The sequence below is a fragment of the Thermobia domestica genome, chromosome 9 (assembly GCF_964235325.1).
Source record: "Thermobia domestica chromosome 9, izTheDome1.hap1.1, whole genome shotgun sequence".
NCBI classification, from domain to species: domain Eukaryota; kingdom Metazoa; phylum Arthropoda; class Insecta; order Zygentoma; family Lepismatidae; genus Thermobia; species Thermobia domestica.
In genome coordinates, this window is record NC_137462.1 from 19,601,211 (window position 1) to 19,619,427 (window position 18,217).

Consider the following 18,217-nt stretch of genomic DNA (forward strand, 5'->3'; position numbering starts at 1 on the left):
AGAAAACGTACAATAATTACACATCCAATTATGAATGGTTCAGTATATATTTTAAACAACTGTTAAACAATAATCTTGTTCAAATTTGCAATAGTATATCATACTCATATTACCGAATCAAAAATTTTCCGAAATTATCTAAAGTTAGTATCTGATTAGAACAGGGTGAATATGGTTTAATTTAATCTGAAAATATAGAAATTCTCAAAATATACATCAGAGGGAAAATTTCACAAGATATGTGAACTCGAATGCTTGTCATGTACGTAACAGTATTTAACATATTTATTTTCTAATTACCTTTTCTACCCTTTTCAGTTTCAGTCATTAGAAACATTTAAAAAGAAACGTAAGTATTTGTTCCACTGTAATGTTTGCAGTTCCGAAATATTTCATCATTGTTTTCGTTATGCACATAGGTTCTTTAGGTATTTAGGCTACTTGTTGTTTAGAAAATAAAATGGCGATCACCATGGCAACGAAAAGGATGTGACGTCAAACTATTTCAGTCTATTCACCCCATTCGGCTGCGGGGGGGGGGGTATACTGAAACAAATAAAAATACTCCAAAATGGCCGATATTAATGTCAAATCCATAGTTTTCGCGGTCGCTGAGATGAATGGTGATACTCCCACAGGTGTTAACTTCCAAATACAGCTCCCATGCGAAGAGTGGGTATTTCAGCTAGTACATTCTGTTGTGAGAAACTGAATCCGATTGTAGTTGCATATCACCGGACATATCCGCGTCCAACTATCAAGGATTTTGCTAAATGTAAACGAAAATATTAAAGTTCAGTTTCCACACAACTTTTTCATTTGGAGACTCGTGGTAACGTTATTCATGTTTTAAAGTGTGATATAGTTGATGTTATTTTATGAGAGATTAAAAATCAAGGAAGTATCAAAGAAAAGATCCATTGCATTCTCCCAGGTTTTTTTTTCTCCCTAAACTTCTATATAAGAAAGGTACACCTTCTCTTCTATTTGGTTAAGTCAATGGGAGACCTCTTTAAAGTATTGTCATAAAATTGAATTACAAAAATACGGCCCCCAGGTAACAACTACAATCAAAAATTACTAGCCCTTTCTTTACACACAGTGGGGAATTAAAATGTAGAAATTGCCCTCTTCGCCAACAACAGCGGAAATTTTAAAATAGATACTAAATTTAGTTTTATGGCGATCAATGTTAAAAACGAAACCGGTTGATTTCTACCACTTCTGGTTTTGAATATAGGGTTAATGGAAGAAAGGGTACCTGTTCTTGAGACGCTGTATGAATTCCCGAAAACTTCTCGATATCTCTGACAGTTTTTGCTCTATGAAAATTAATATTAAAACCGGAAATAGTAAATTTGTACCACTTCCGGTTTTAATAGTGAGATAGGGGTATATGTGGTAAATTTTCTTGACATTAAATTGATTCCCGAAATCCTCTCGTCGCTACCTGTTTCCGTCTGATTTATGGCCGTTAATGTTGAAACCGGTTGTGGTTGATTTCCACCACTTACAGTTTAAGTAAAAGGTTGTTGGAGTAGACGGAACCTATTCTTGGAGTGCTGAGTGGGTTCCGTTCCAGAAAACTACTTTTCAATATATCTGATCGCTTTTGCTGGTTTCAACAGAGAGATCGGGTGGAGACGGTATATTTTCTAGAGACGTTTAATCAATTCCCTAAAACCGCTTGTCGCTAGCTATTATAGTTTTTGATTTATGGCCCGTAAGTGGTCGATCTCTATACTGCTGATTTATATAGAAGATTGACGGAGGAAATGCAACCTATTCTTAGGACGCTAAATGGATTGCGGAAAGCTCTTCTCGATATCTCTTACCGCTTTTGGTATGATACCTGTTAACAAACACATGGACATAACCGTTCTATTAGACTTCCGATACTTATTCATAACATAGTTTGGAAGTATAATAAACCCAGAGAGAAGACATTTTATTCATCAAATCTATTTTCGTGCAGATTAAGAGTATGGGAATTTAAAAAATCTATCAATTATTATGACCTAAAGAATAACGGGAACCGCGGTGACAGTGGTAGAGCGTTTGGTGTGTGGGGTAACGGGTTCGATCCCAGCTCGCGCCAACTAGGCTTTGCAGTAGATAAACACCATATGGATGGGTTTTCACGGGGTTCTCCCGTTTCCTCCCACTTGCTTCATTACCCACCATTTCATTCATTCTAATCACCGTCTCCTTTAGCCTAGTCGGCATAACGGTGCAATGTGAAACTGAAAGATTTTATTTCATTTCTAAATAATAATGTAATGCATTCTATAGTGTTCTATTATTGGCTAATGCCCTAATAATAGAGTACAAATTGATATGCTTGTAGATTGATATGCCATAAAATCGATTATTCATGCAAAAAAATGCTCCATCTGCCAGGCACTACAAGCAAAAATGATATCTATTGTTGGGATAGTGCTCTCCATGAGACGAGACGAGAGTTTTTTCGTCTCGTCTTCTAAATTTAATAGATCATCTCTCGTCTCGTCTTCTAAATTTAATAGATCATCTCTCGTCTCAATCCTCGAAGACTTATTTCGCTCTTGTCTCGAAATGTTATTGTTCCGTTTTGTTAATTTATGTAAAAAAAAAAATATATGTATGGCCTAATTTGTTTCTGAATTTCATTTGAAAGTTACTACAACCGTTCCGCATCACAATTGGTCCAGAAATAGTAAGACATATTAACATTTAAACCATACTTCTTATTGGAGTGAATTGTGTATTTTAAACTTAGATAAATGCTGTTCATTGCTTTGGTACCATCATTTTATTAATATGAATCATGTAATATTAAAACAATGCTTTAGATTCAAGACTAGGGTGAATCAGTATTGCACACGGGACTCGAGAAATTCCTCGTCTCGAAAACGAGATGATAATTATTGTGTTTCTTGCCTCCTCTCAAATTTGAAAAGGTACTTTTCGTGTGGTTTTCGAGATTGTAACTAAGACGAGACGAGAAATGTCTGGTCTCATGGAAAACACTACATTCAGAATAGGGTGATCTAGTGGACTTGCGCGGGGGTGCGTCTGTAGGGAGCAGGTGCGTTAGCAGCCGTGAGTATGCGCGTAAACTAGAAATTTATCTAATCATTATGTGAACTAGAAATCTAAAAAAAAAAAAAAAAAAAAAAAAAAAAAAAAAAAAACGTTTCGAATTACTAAATTAAATACATCACGAATATCGAACAATATCCAGTTTTCGCTTTTCTTACGCCACAGTGAGATATTTTCCAGTATAAACTGCCAAGGCGCTTGTACAGATGTTAGTTTCAGTGTACAGATGAAGTGTTATGAACCACGTACGAAAACTAGGATAACCGTCTCTTTGTTCAGAAGTGACTCAATTTTGGATTCGTATATATAATGTATGTATTCAGTCAAAATCAAGCGAAAAATATTTCACTCACTTACCTTTGAAATACCAATATAGGATCCAAATGATCTAGACCCTCAGAAATATTTTAATATTTATTTATTTCTTTTGTATAGTACTGTCACCCACACGCCTGAAATGCCATGATTTGTTCTTTCATCTTTGCAGATACTTCTATTAAAGTTATAAGTTTTACTTTTTAAAGTTACATTCCTTATTTTGGAAAGCAAAATAATGATAATGCTTTTACTTTTGCGTTTCCTCTGTTGTATCTCCCTTTTCACCGCGCAATAATCAAGATTTAGCATCAAAAATCGTTGAAAAATGAAAATAGGAAAATAGCATTGTTTTTGACAAGGCTTGTTATAAAATACAAGTAAGAAAGATGTGTAGGTAGATAAGGCTGTCTTATTTCTGACAGCAGCCAGTCTTGCCTCCCGCAACCCTTTCTTCTTCCAAACCATATGATCAGTTCGTGAACATAACTTCGAAGATATGCATTATTAGATGAATAATCTTTTCTCATTTTGTAACTTGTTTCCCTCCCTTACCGACTTTTTGAAGATGAGTGAGGAACAATAGTGTGATTTGGTTCTGCACCTCGACGAGCAAGAACAGAAACTCTGTTGATTCTCCAATACCTGAATTTGTGTATACATTCATGTTCTCTCCAGCGTTGTCATATTTCCTTGTAAAAAGTAATATTAATGAACTATAAGAGTTAGTTTAAAAATAAAAAAAAAGTTAACATGTAGTATTGTGGTAGGTTAACATCTGTAGAAATTTTGAACTACCTAAGACAAATAGTTTTCATAATACTTAGAAAAGAAGTTCACCATGTTATTATATAGGAATTGATGACTTCAGCTGAAAACGTTAGACACGGCCTTTAACCATTCAGTATTAGGTTTTGATAGAATGTTTTTGTGTAATCAATATTAAATGTGTTGTAACTTGGTGCTACTCGATTCCATCTACTGCTTAACAATTTTCAGCTACTTCATCATCCAGAAATAAATAGAGACAACCTATCGCAGTAGTCCCGAAAAGTTTTTGTGTATTGTTAGAAAATTAGAAGTTTTTTTAAAGTCAAGTGATTGGTAATTGAGAAGTTAATAAGGCTAAAACATTGACATTTGAGACACTGAATATGCTAATTAGAATACTTAAAACTATTGAAAATATACTTGGCTTAGGCACTGAAATTTGAGTTTGTGATGATGAAAATTTTTTGAGCACTGGGTTATGATAAACCCGTGATTATTTTTTTGTTGTATCTGAACATTGTGTGTTTGAAATTTTTTTTTAAGTTTTATTAATTGTGCTGATACATTTTATATTGATAAAAGTGTATATTTGGGTTTCAGGGTACTGAATCTCATTTGTGGGTGCAAGTAACGATCGCATTTGTCTGGAATGTTGAGATGTTTTCAGAAGATCTATAGAAAATATTCCATTTTATTTGTACAGAAACTCTCCATTTTGATGATTCTTAGGTACGTTATTAAAGTTTTAAGACTTCACATACTTAGTCGGTATTGTATTTTAGAGATTAAGAATAGTCGTTATTGTATTTTAAGAGATTAAGAATAGTCGTTATTGTATTTTAAGAGATTAAGAATAGTGTTATTGTATTTTAAGAGATTAAGAATGAAAACAGTTTTGAAGAATCTTGTGTTTTTCCTGTAATTTTTCTGAACGGCGATAGCTAAAAAATACAATTGACGAGATTAATCACTCTTACAGAAGAATTTTTTTTTTTTTTTTTTATGTACGCAAGGTTTGAAAAAACTTGCGCCACGCAGAAAAGAAAAATATAAATGGCCAAAACAGTTAATAATCGCTGAAACAGTTACATTCTATGTAGAATGGTCTCAGAAATCGATATATTAGCATTAGCTACTTGTCACCACTACTTAAGGCCTGATGTTGATGTTGTTTTTGTCACAGTGCCTCTTGCAGAATTATGATCAATGTGAGACATCTTCATTTCTTGAAAGTAGAAGAAGCACTAATGCGATGACTTTATTACCGCGCATGCTTAGATGAAATAATTGTATTTCAATAATAATGCTTAGTTGTAATGCCCGAAATATGTTTGATTTCTGGAGCACAATCACGACTATGACTGTCACCAATTACATTTACCTTGGGACGATCTGCTGTTTCACTTATAATCGTTCTTTTTACAGAAACACTGCTTGCAGTCTCTTTCAAGAATTGATTACTGTTCTTAGCACTAGACAAATTTGAAGATATTTTACTTCTGTACTCTTTTACTCGTTCATTTATATGGGCAGGATGTTTTTTCCGCGATATTTGAGAGGGGTCTAGGAAAATTCGGTGTGGAGAAATTTAGGTGTAAGGTAGATTCGGTGTAATACATATTGAATACTACCACTTACGATAATTTACGACACTTCATATTGTGAAAACGAAAACCATAAAATGTAACGAATAAAATGTTATTACCTATTTCAAGAAAAGCAAATTTATTTTTTTTGCCTTGAGTCCAATAACTCTTTCATGTCTTTTGTGGGATATTACTATAAACTACTTTTCATCACACAATAAAGCTGACACTTTTTGTCAGAAATAAAACAATTACAACTATAAGTTCAGAGAATAGTTATAGGAACAACTAAAAACACCTTTCCTAGAGTACATCATAGAACATATACAAGGTGATTCTTTTAAAACTCACGTATTTCATTTGGGTCTAGAATTTCTAACTGAAGTCCGATTTTCATGCGGTTTGTGGCAAATGATCAAGGAACGTCGGGAGATTTATGGAACTATGTTTACTGGTTTAAATTCATTTGGGGTAATATCGGCCACGACTCTAGAAAAACAGCAAATATTCGCCATTGTACCGAATTCGAATTAGTTGAGATGCGGTGTGGAGATTTGAGTTTCTTCGTCAGATGGCAACTTAGTGACGGTCAATAAGAAACAGGAAATTGGGCCGTTGTATTGAGAATTATGCTGTACTACTGTATCAATATGATCAGGACACAGTTACAATAATGTCAGGGATGTAGCCAAGGAAGGGGCCCATCGGGGCCAGGGCCCCCAAATGGTTTCCTGCCCCCCCCCCCCCAAATGACCAGCTTTTAAAACATCATAGTAAAATTATCTCGCTTTATTCATTTAAAGGTAACAAAGTTTATTGACAATTAATAATTTACGGTAAAATAGTATGGAGAAATATTGTTTTTCCATACCGATCGAAAAATAGTATAGTATCTCTTCCTTATACCGATCGAAAAATAGAATACTTTTTTTTTTTTTTTTTTTTTTTTTTTTTTTGTGACAGCAGATTACACAATGTACTGCGATTTATAGTTGACAGTTTAAAGACAAACGTTTTAACAAGGTACTACAAATACAGCCATAAAACAAAGGTACTAAACTGATTTGTAAGTACAGTATATTTTTATATGCTTTAACAAGTGTTTTAACATAGAGGATGGAAAATTTGGCGAGAAACAATGTTTTTATTCAATTTGGATTTCATTCGCTCTTTCTTTTATTTCTACTCAGTAATAAAATATTTTTTTTTTTAACTCACGAATAATAAATAAATATTTTTGTCAGGAAACCGTAAAGAAATTAATTGAAATTTCAAAGGAAATCAATCTTGTGTAGATAAGTTCTGTATACAAGGTCTTAAATTTAAATATAAAGGTAACCAAGAAATGTTTTGTTGCATTTTCACCCACCACCTTCGAACATCGATATGTCACTTAACCTGGAAGATCAAAAAAAGTCCCCATCAGCATCGACGACCTTCTGAAAACGTTCTGGAAGGCCATGGAATCCATCGCGGTAGAACTTGGTGGGCCGTGAAACGAAGAAGGTATCAGGTGCATTTCGGACTTTTACTAGGGATTTGAACTGACGTCCTCTAAGGTGATTGTCCAAAGAATGGAACAGGTGATAATCGGACGGTGCAATACCCGGGGAATATAGTGGTTGCAATATTGTTTCCCATCCAAGGCGGAAAATGGTGTCCTGAGTCATCCTAGCCTCGTGGGACTTAGCGTTGTCCCGCAAACGAGGACCCATTTGCAATTCAGAAGTGATGGCTCCAGAGTTTTGAGTTTTTGTTGAGCACAGCTCAACTGCTAACACTACACAGTTGCATTGATACTCTGACCAGCTGGTAGCAGTTCCCGATGCACGATGCACCAAACACAGAGAAGGACCTTCTTCTGGGACAGTGCTGGTTTCGGCTGTTTTGAAATCGGTTTATGGGATGCTAACCAATGATGACGGCGCCGTGGAGCTTCGTATAGGACCCACTTTTTATCACATGTCAACGCCCTGTCCAGAAATGGCTCCGAAACAGTAAATAAACACAGGCGACTGCCGCGTTGCCTTCTGGCCCGGAGTCAAAACATGTGAGACCCCATCGACCCAACTTGTAGTGCTGCACAAGTTGATGGATGTGCTGCCGAATGGTTTCTGCACACACTGAATTGTAGTCCCAGTTCCTGTTTGTACATGTGTTGGTCTTCTGGCACGTGGTGTTTTCGGGTGTTTCGTCATCGTCCTTAAACTTGTTAAACCATCGCTGCACTGTCCGCGTCGTCACGACACCCTCCCCAAAGACCTGGCATATCTTCTGTCCCGCTACAGCGGCGTTTGACCTCCATTTGAACTCGTTCAGCATACATGCTCTTATGACGCTCTGTGGATGTCCCATGTTCCCTCTGTCTTTACGCAAGTTCACGGTGTATCTGAATTGCCACAATCAGGTAGTATGTTGGATATACCCACACCAACAACTGACGTTCGCCTTATCTCCACTCGCATTCAACTTACGGTGTGAGATCCAATTGAGCACAGACTTGCACGAAAAGGACAGAACTTTCTTGGTCACCTTTATAGTTATGCACAAAAGTATAGCGTTTGGTTCATGGCAGTAGTTCTTGATTAAGCATAATAAAAACTATCTTGAATATAATTTATGGATAATAATAATAATAATAATAATAAGCTAAAATAGTGTTTTTAGTTTTCCAGAAGGAAACCAAAATTTTCCTTTCTTTCAGGCCTCAAAAACACTACCAGCAACACTTTTTTTTTTTTTTTTTTTTGCTTTCTACTATGTAGTTGGCCCCCCCTCAAAAACGACAGCCCCCCTACACAAACCTGCTGGCTACACCCCTGAATAATGTACTCTTTGGAGCAACGTGATTTTATCGTTAAAAAGTTTTGGAGAACGGGATCTGTTGTTGCTACGCAAAGGGCATTTACACGCAACTTCACCTCACGTTCTGCCCCAGACAGGAACATAATATGATCGTTATTGAATAAATTGCAGGAAACAGGATCTCTTCTGATTAAGACAGGGAAGCATCGAACCCCGCTGGCGGATGTTGTAGAAGATGACAGTTACCGACCCTGAGTAACCCAAGAAATCTCTATTCAACATGTGATTTATGTGTGTTAGCTTAGCACTAATACTTAATTTGTATTTTTCAATTTCGCTTTAAATATCCAATGTCTCATTCGAACTGTAACGTACAATGGCGAATATTTGCTGTTTTTCTTGCGGCCTGCTCGATATTGCCCCGGATGAATTTAAACCAGTAAACATAGTCCCATAAATCTCTCATCCTTCCTTGATGATTTGCAACAAACCGCATGAAAATCGGACTTCAGTTAGAAATTCTAGAGCCAAATGAAATCCGTGAGTTTTGAAAGAATCACTCTGTATATACATATGTAAGGTGCAAAAATATATTAATAAAAAAAGTCTTAGTGGAAAGGGCAATATAAAGCAGGATGGTTTTATCAGATAATAGTTGTACAAATAGTTGACTTCTCCTCCAAACAGTTACTTTAATTTGTTTGCCTTAAGTTAAGGTAAACAAGTACTACAACCCTATTGACTCCTTATTGACTTCTTCTCCCATCAGATGTAGATACTTTAGTTGAGGCATTTATTTTTACACCTTTGAGTAACATAAATAATATGTCATTTTTGAAGAATTTAGATTTAAATATTTATTTATAAAATAGACATAAAATCGTCAGAACATTTTTGAAAAATCTACAGTTTTCAACTTTGCCCGTCCAGTAACCTACATTTATTTTTGGAAGTAGAAAATTCTAGGAGACAATCTCTAAAACAGCATAAAAACTTAAGTTTTAAATTAAATGTCGATTGGTAGCGATGGTTGCTTCGCTAAATCTCACGAACGGACGTCGAAAAAACAAATTTCTCGTCATGTAAGGACGATGAAATGTTAAAATCCGTCGAAATCTAGAATTCAAATAATTTCAGGAACACAATTCAATATAAAGCAATATAAAGTGAGATTGTTTTATTAGATAATAGTTGTAGAAATATCATTTAGATAATAATAGGAACAAAGGATAAAATAGTAAATAAAAATAATAAGTTCAGTAAAATATTTACTACGACCTAAGAGCAACAACAACATACACTATAGATAATATATACATAACAAACGTGCTATTAAGAATGACTTATCAAAATGACAAATTGTAGGCCACTCCTCCCAAATATTCAACAACGTTAACATTTTCAAAACTGTTATCGACAAATGGGCGTCGATATCTGGAATTTAAATTATTTCACGATCACAACTTTTTAAACACCAAGAAAGTACGAATAAACTGAGGCCAGGTGATGGGTGAACACACACACAAAAGGAAAAAAAATCGCAACATGCGACAACTATCCATTTCAAAAAAAGTTGCCTTAACACTGCTGTTCATATAATTTCCTCTACCCACTGCACAATCTCAAACATAATCTTTTGTCCTTAGAACTTTTCCCTACTGCTATTACACACCCATGTTGTTTGTCTGATTATATTTTGCAGTGTTTGACATTTATTAGGATGTTCCCATTCTTTTGACCACCCTGTAATCTTTCCGCTTTTTAAAACATTTCTAACAATGATACACTGACATGTGATGATGAATTTCAAATGTATCAACTGTTCCTTTTAACTCAACACAAAAGAGAAGCTATAGATTTTTGTGTTTTTATTATTTTCAGAAGATGATCCTGGCACCAGCTACTCAGTAGCACTTCTTTTCTTGCCATATGTGTTGAATGTTCCTCCAGCTAGAAAATGTCATGGGAAGATGCTGTGGAAAGCTTCAAGAAGTGAAATAAAAGAAGCATTTATTCTTCACGTGTTTGCAGAATCACAAGTACAAACAGCTATGCTAGCAAGAAAGAAGTTAAAGCAGTTGGAAGGACATTTCACCCGCAAGTCATCGTAGTTGGAGAATCACTTGTATCACCACTGTATGTGCATTTTGCTGCGTAAACAGTATATGTTACAAGGTAGGAACATTACTAGAGGCCGTGAATATTATGTTCAAGATTTTCCAAGCATCAGGAGCATGTTACAGCTATGAGGCAAATCACGTATGCTTAGTTGTGCAGAGGACTCTACCAAATCGAGAGAAATTTGATCATCCGAATCAGTTCGTAAAAAACTTACTTGCTGATATCGGGGTTTTAAGTTAATTCCTCGAATGAAGTTTTCTTCTTTCATGTATCTTATTATTTCTTTTCCAATATGATTGCCCAGTGTGTTAAGTAATATTTGAAGGTTATAAATGTTACATATATATATGTTATACATTGTGATAAACCATTTAGATTAAAATATTTCATGTTTCATTTATACAAGGCAAAATGTACAGGTGCTACGGTTGTTCACTGACATTTGCAACAGTTTCCATGCTGATAAAACATATTCGAAATTCTTGCCCGAAATTAGCTACTTCCAGTGAATTTCACTGTCACTGTGAGGTGAAGGGACATGATGTCGACATTTTTCAACGATAGCTGCTCTCAGAAAACATGTAAATAGAATGCATTCAGCCGAGGCTTCCACTTCTCAATCTAACGTGTATTCCTCTTCGAACCCAAATCACACCGCTTGCAGTTCAGTTGAAAAGTCGGTGGACCGAGGTTCTATTTGTGCCGAGAGTAAACTTCAACACCATGTAGCAACTTTTGTATCTTCACTGTATACTAATCCGACTATATTATGTAACACGGTGCAGTTTGTGATAGAACAACTTGATAAATTTTTGGTTATTTCAAAAAAAAAAAAAAAAAAAAAAAAGTTGCAATCCAATTTGCATGAAGTAATTCGTAGAGATCATAATTCACCTAATGTAGAGGATAACGTAAATAAAGTTTTATCTGACTATGCTAACAGTTTATCAGCAGTAAAATCTGAATATAAACGAATGAAGTTTTTGTGAAAATAATGGGACATACATATCTCCAGTGGAAGTCACTATTGGTCAACATAATATTTAATATGTTGTTTCGCTTCTTTTATATATAAGAAGTTGTGTGAAATTTTATATTTCCATAAAGTTTGGTATGTTTTGTGTGTTACAAATTCCACAATAAGTTCTAGCTAAAGCTCTGAATTTTCGAATGGTAAATTTGGTATGTCATGGGAAATTAACGGTTCTTTGGTATTTGACATTCTGTACTTCTCACACGTCGTACATTTAAGTACCATATTTTCTATATCCGTTGCTAACCCTGGCCAATACGTTATCTGTCTTGCTCTTGCTTTAGTTTTTTGCGCTCCAAAATGACTTTCATGCAACTGGTTTAACACTTGTTTCCTTAAACTAACCGGTACAATTACTTTTTTACCCAAAAACACTAGGTCATTTTCTACAGTAATATCCTTTCTCAATTTATGATAAAATTTTACACTGTCATTTAATTCCTTCTTATCATGTGGCCAACCCTTGTAATACAGATCCAAAATTCTACTTAACACAGGGTCTAATTTAGTTGCTTCAATGAACTGCTCTCTACGTGCATCACTAACTTGTAAGTGAGAAGTTAGACTATGGATTACTTCAGTAAGTGACCTGTCGTCGTCTTCAACCTCATTAAGATATGACCTTGACAACAGATCTGCAATGTGCATGTTTTTGCCTTGTACATAAACAAGTTTAAGATTATAATTCAGTAATTTGAGCTTCATTCTTTGTAATCTACTAGAAGGCACATCTGCTACATATTTATTCATTATCGAAACTAGAGGCTTGTGATCTGTTTCTACCTCTACTTCCCTACCATAGATGTACAAATGAAATTTTTTCACCGCATATACAATACTAAGTAACTCCTTTTCGACCTGTGCATATGATTTCTCAGTTTCTGTAAGGATACGAGAACTGTAAGCTACAGGATGCCCATCTTGTTTGAGACAGCAACCCAGCCCTTCACTTGAAGAATCATATTGTAATGTAATTTACTTATTTACATCAAAATTAGCTAACACAGGAGCACTAGAAAGTTTTTGTTTTAATGTTGCAAAAGCCTCCCTATGTTTCGGTAACCACTGCCATTCAATATTTGATTTTAACAATTCCCTTAACGGTGCAGTGATTGTAGAGTAATTTGGAATGAACCTATTTACGTAATTTACCATGCCAATTACTCTTTGTAGTTCTTTTTTATTTTTGGGTTCTTTTAACTCAAGTACAGCTTTCACCATGTCCCTATTAGGTCTAATTCCCTCTTTACTGTGCACATGCCCCAGGTATTTAACTTCGTGTACCTTGTATTGTAGTTTTTCAGTTGATCGTGTTCGTTTTCAGATTCTGCCCCTATTAAAAGATCATCAAAATAGACGACTACACCAGGAATATCTCCAAAACACTTTTCATTTAATTTCTGAAACACTTCTGGAGCTATGCTTAGACCAAAAGGTAGCCTTAAAAACCTCCAACACCCATACGGTGAGCTAAACGTACACAATCTACTTGACTCTTCATCAAGCTCAATGTGATAGAAGCCATCTTTCCAATCTAGAACACTGTACACAGATTTTTTTTATTTAACCTTGCACTAATCTCTTCCACAGTAGGGATGATTCCATAATTTCGTTTAAGAGCTTTATTTAAATCTTTAGGATCCAAACACAATCTCAGGGACCCATTAGGTTTTTCAACTATAACTAGATTGCTTACCCAACCCGTTGGATTTTCTTCTTTACAAATAATTCCATCTTTTTCTAGTTTTTCAATTGCTTGCTTAAGTTTAGGCTGTATACTTAGCGGTACCCTTCTTGGTGGCTTTGCAACAGGTTTTGCGTTTTTGTCAACTTCTACGTGTAGTTTCCCCTTGTACTTACCAATACCTTCAAATACATCTTTATTTTGAGTTATAAAACTACTCTTGGCCATTGTTGCTACAATATCAACAGGTACTCTTTGTATTAAATGTAACTTTGTGCATGCACTTAGGCCTAATAACGGCTTATCTGCGTTACTTACACCTTCAACTATTACAAAATCTAAGTATTCATTCGCGTTTTTTGACACACAATGTAAGTTTACAATACCTACGGGTTTAATTTTATGACCACCATAGACTTCTAACAACATTTTGGTAGGCCTAACCTTAAATTGTTGATTTACACGTTTAAATTCTCTTATTGGAAGCACGTTGACTTCTGTACTTGTGTCCAACTTAAATGTGATCCGTTTATCTTCCACCTGAATGGTTTCTTCCCATTCTTGCCTTGCTGACATTACAGCATTAATGTGAGATATTGACACTTCTGATACAGTACATCACTTGTATCCATCGTTTCCGCTACTTCTTCCTGTATGCACTGGACTTGTTTAGCCTTGCACCCCACTGCAAAATGATTAAACTGTTGACACTTTCTGCACTGTTTACCGAACGCTGGGCACTGCGCTTTCTTATATACTGCGTTGCACTTCTTACACTTGTACTCCTTATTGTGAAAACGCGGGTTCCTTGCACTTTGTTCTTTACACTTATTTTTGTCCTCTCCTGGTGTTCATGCTTTTCCTGGCGGAGCTGATGACTTTTTCCCACTTGCAATTTTTCTTCGCACTTCACTAACTTGTTTGTTCTGTATGGTATCTGCTTGTAGTCTGCTCAATTCCGCTACACGTCCCTTATCTAGTGACAGTTCACCTGCACGCAACATTCTTTCCTGTAATACCTTATCACGTATTCCTAACATAATACGATCTCTTATTACACTGTCTGTTTGGTCACCAAATTCACACGTCTTAACAAGTTTCTTTAAATCGGTAACGAATGAGTCAAACGATTCTCCTTCATCTTGCACACGGGAGTTAAAAACAACGTTCTACGACCACGTTTTTCTGGGGATTGAAGTAAGTTTCAAAAGTTTGAACAACTACCTCGTACTTCTTTTTGTCTTCATCACTTATCTCAAAAGTGTAAATTTCTACAGCTTCTTCACCAACTACATTCAATAATATAGCAACTTTGGTGGCACTGGGCTTTAAATCTTGGCCGCTTGCAGTCATATAAAAATCAAAATTTTGTTTGAATTTTCTCCAATTCTCACACAAATTACCGGTAAGACAGTTCCTTCGGATGCATTTTTGGCTAGATGAGTTTTCAGTCTTACTGCTAAACGATAACCGACTGCGCCATGTATCGTTTGCTATGATAATTAATTAATACACTTAAGTGTATTACACTAGAACATATGTATTATTAATTTATAATTCACTTTACAGCGAATACACATTACATCACATGCGCTGTGCTGTCACAGAATATATCGTAATGCACACTGTCAATGTGGCCAGAACCACTTGACAACTATTGCATCCATTACACACACTTTAGTATTTCATAAATACAAAACGTTGAATTAAGATATTATAGTAATTACCCTCTTCCCACCCTCGATCTGGAATTTTCCAAACCACTGAACTACATGTCAACTTATTTTAATAATAGGTTCATACCGATTGTAAGGTTTATTAGAAGTCCGGAGCCATAGGCCAAGTGTGTTGTGAGTAAAGACCGGGAAAAAATGGAAAATTGTTGAAAACAGGCGGTTTTCAATCTATGAATAAAATGGTGGAATTTTTCTAATCGCACCAACTGTTGGTCTCCACGCTGGTAACGCCCTCTATGTCAATGTTTCCAGTTCAGCAGGCTACCCGAACGTAGCGTAAAGATAACCAAAAACTTAATATGGGCAATGTGCACATTGTTACATGAAGAACCTGTTTCCCAACAATGCTGAATTTTTGGTATGGTGTGAACAGAAGGGAAAAGCCTATTCAACTGACAACGTTGCAATTTTTTAAAAACATAAGGCGCCGTGCCAGTGCGGAGTCCAAACGACTAGTGCGATTCAGAAAATTCCATCACTTCAGATTTTTTATTTTACTTATTTAATTATTTTATGTTCATTAGTATGAAAAAAAAATCTTCGGGATGTGGCTCCCGAGCCTCCACTGGTGTGTTTTTCTTCAAAACAACATGATAATAATTTGGATTCGAAATAAGTGTAAGGTCATTAGCTGGGACTTTTAATGGCATTGCGTCTAAAGCTAGGTTACCATGCTGCAATAATCTTAAGTGTCATTAAAGAATCTTGCAACCTCATCTTTCTATTTACTGTTTACATATTACAGCTTTCTGAAAGCAAGAAAGATATCCCCACCCATATAGCAGTGCACTCTACTGGACAAATAGTGAACTTCTTCATTAAAAACGTGTAGCTATTTTGGCGCTTTTCCCCTCGTCCAAAAGAAATCGTTGTTTCTTTTTTGCACTGGCCATGAGTGAAGTAAAGCCAAATGGTCAATTAAAAAAATCAAGGTCCTCACTAATATATACTCTATCCAGAGTATTTAGTTAACATTGAATGTTAAGAAGTTATCTATGTAGAACATTGTTCAGCCATTTTTTAAAATACAGTCCGTAAAAATGTTTTTCCCTTACTTTTTTTTGTGTGTGTGGCACGAAAGTGGTAACAGTAAGGAAGCTACAGTATCACAAACATTGAGAAACAGCCAAATTTTGAAATATTCTACAGCAGTAATTACACTAGCAAGGCAGATGGGGCAATGTATATACATTCAAAGTACCTTGATATCGTATAACTAAAGCATGTAGTCTACTTCGGTCACCATACAACGTGTTTCAAACAAGTAGGAACAACGTTACAAAGAATTCAAAATTCGCTTTATTGCATCAAATAACATTATAACGCCGTTTTTCAACCATTTGATATGTGAAACCATTCAAAAACATTGGAAATAATACCATCAATTTTTCTTGAGTTTCGTTAATGATGACTGCAAGTATGTTGGCAATGGTGTTGGCATTGATGCTGGTGACAAGCTTGATCACAATGATGACTGTGATTACAGTGACAATGATAAATCTTCGAATGGTAACAGTGTGGCACGTGGTGATAGCATCGAAGAGGAGTACCATCGGATTTGACAGGAAAATACAAATGATGTTTGAGTATTATCTCACCGTGATCAACAAGAAATTGAAGGGCTTCTTCCAATTCTTTGGAATCCAGATTTGGAATTTGCTTTCTTAAGGAGCATTTGATCTTATTAAAGCAAATTCCATATTTTCGATACGATCTAATTAGATTAATTACTGCATTCAGGAGATCTAAAAAAGCATCTAGAAAATCTGGAGTATCATGTTTCTTCTTATTATTGACTTCCTTGTCTACATCAGTGTCTTGTACATCATCTTTGTTTAAATTAAGTTTATCAGAAGCAGTTATATTAATTAAGCTGGTCGAACAATCAGAATTATTTAAATCACCATCTCTCAGACCGACTTTCTGTTTGGCCTCCTTGTCGTTTCTCTGCTTTACTTCCAACATCTATGTAGTTTGAATCAAAGGGTGTGAAGGTTCTTGCAGTTATAATATCGTCTTTTCTTTCCAAAATACCATCGACGATCAAAACATTGATTCTTGCCTTAATTTGATCTTCTGAATGTTTCATTCAGTTTGAGATCTTTCGAAGAAGACTTTTCTCAGCAATTTCGGAATTTTCTGATAACATTACCTGTTTGTAAATTTCTTCAAATTCCTTAGTATATTTAGGCATAGAATCCATAGCTTGAACTTCAATTGCAGTCGTACTACACAGAACACCACTCGTTGCCTCAATGTTCAGAAATTCGACTGAAAGAGATACAAATTGTCCAATTGTTATTCAAACAATTAAAAATATTATTAATCTTCCACATCTATTTATTCAATTTAATTATTAGTTTTTACACGTGAAAATCATTGCGTTGTAGTCTACTTTGGATCCGTAGTCCGTGATTTGATCCTACACCATGTGACTGTCGTAGACAACATTGTGTCCGTGGGTTTTCTTCGAGTTCTTTCCTCCCACATTCTCATTCTTCTCATTCTTGCATTTAGTAATCGTGTCTGTTTAGGCGAAACGAAGCAGAATTTTCATGATGAGATAGTCCTACTAGGCGAGACAGGGGTATTCCAATATGAAAAAAAGTCACTTGTCGGAACAAAAAAGCACCTTGCAGACACCTTATTCGAGACGAGTTACTCCCAAATTTCGTCCCGTCAACAACCAATCGTTAATATACTTTTGGAAAAAGATAGAGCTTTAAATTCCATTTTGTATCTTGTAATTTTGTATATATTTTCTTTTTGTGTGTATATATTTCCTTTTCTGTGTATATATTATTTTCTATACTTGTATGTTTGTTTGTATAAATATTTTGTATTTTGTATATTAGTGAAATAAATATATTCATAAAATTTATTTTTTGATTTTTATTTCTTTTATGCTCCGAACAACATAGTTGCGAGTATATTTTTAAAAAATTCCTATCTTTTATGGTTTACTTAATGTATAATTTTGATATTGGATGAGTGTTTTTACTATAAATTATTTTAAGAAGTTTATGATTTTTAACATTGAAATTTATATATTATTTTATAATTAAAAAAAGCATTTTTGAAATTA

The 18,217-nt window shown here is 35.1% G+C and overlaps 1 long non-coding RNA gene across 1 annotated transcript in view; it reads left to right on the forward strand.

Annotated features, from left to right (window-relative positions):
- LOC145694444 (uncharacterized) overlaps positions 1–18,013 on the forward strand; it is a 56,860-nt gene extending 38,847 nt beyond the window's left edge. Inside the window, exons 9-10 of the long non-coding RNA XR_014133010.1 lie at positions 4,768–4,896; positions 10,440–18,013. This is a non-coding gene — a long non-coding RNA (uncharacterized LOC145694444). The remainder of the gene's footprint in view (positions 1–4,767; positions 4,897–10,439) is intronic.
- The last annotated feature ends 204 nt before the right edge of the window (positions 18,014–18,217 follow it).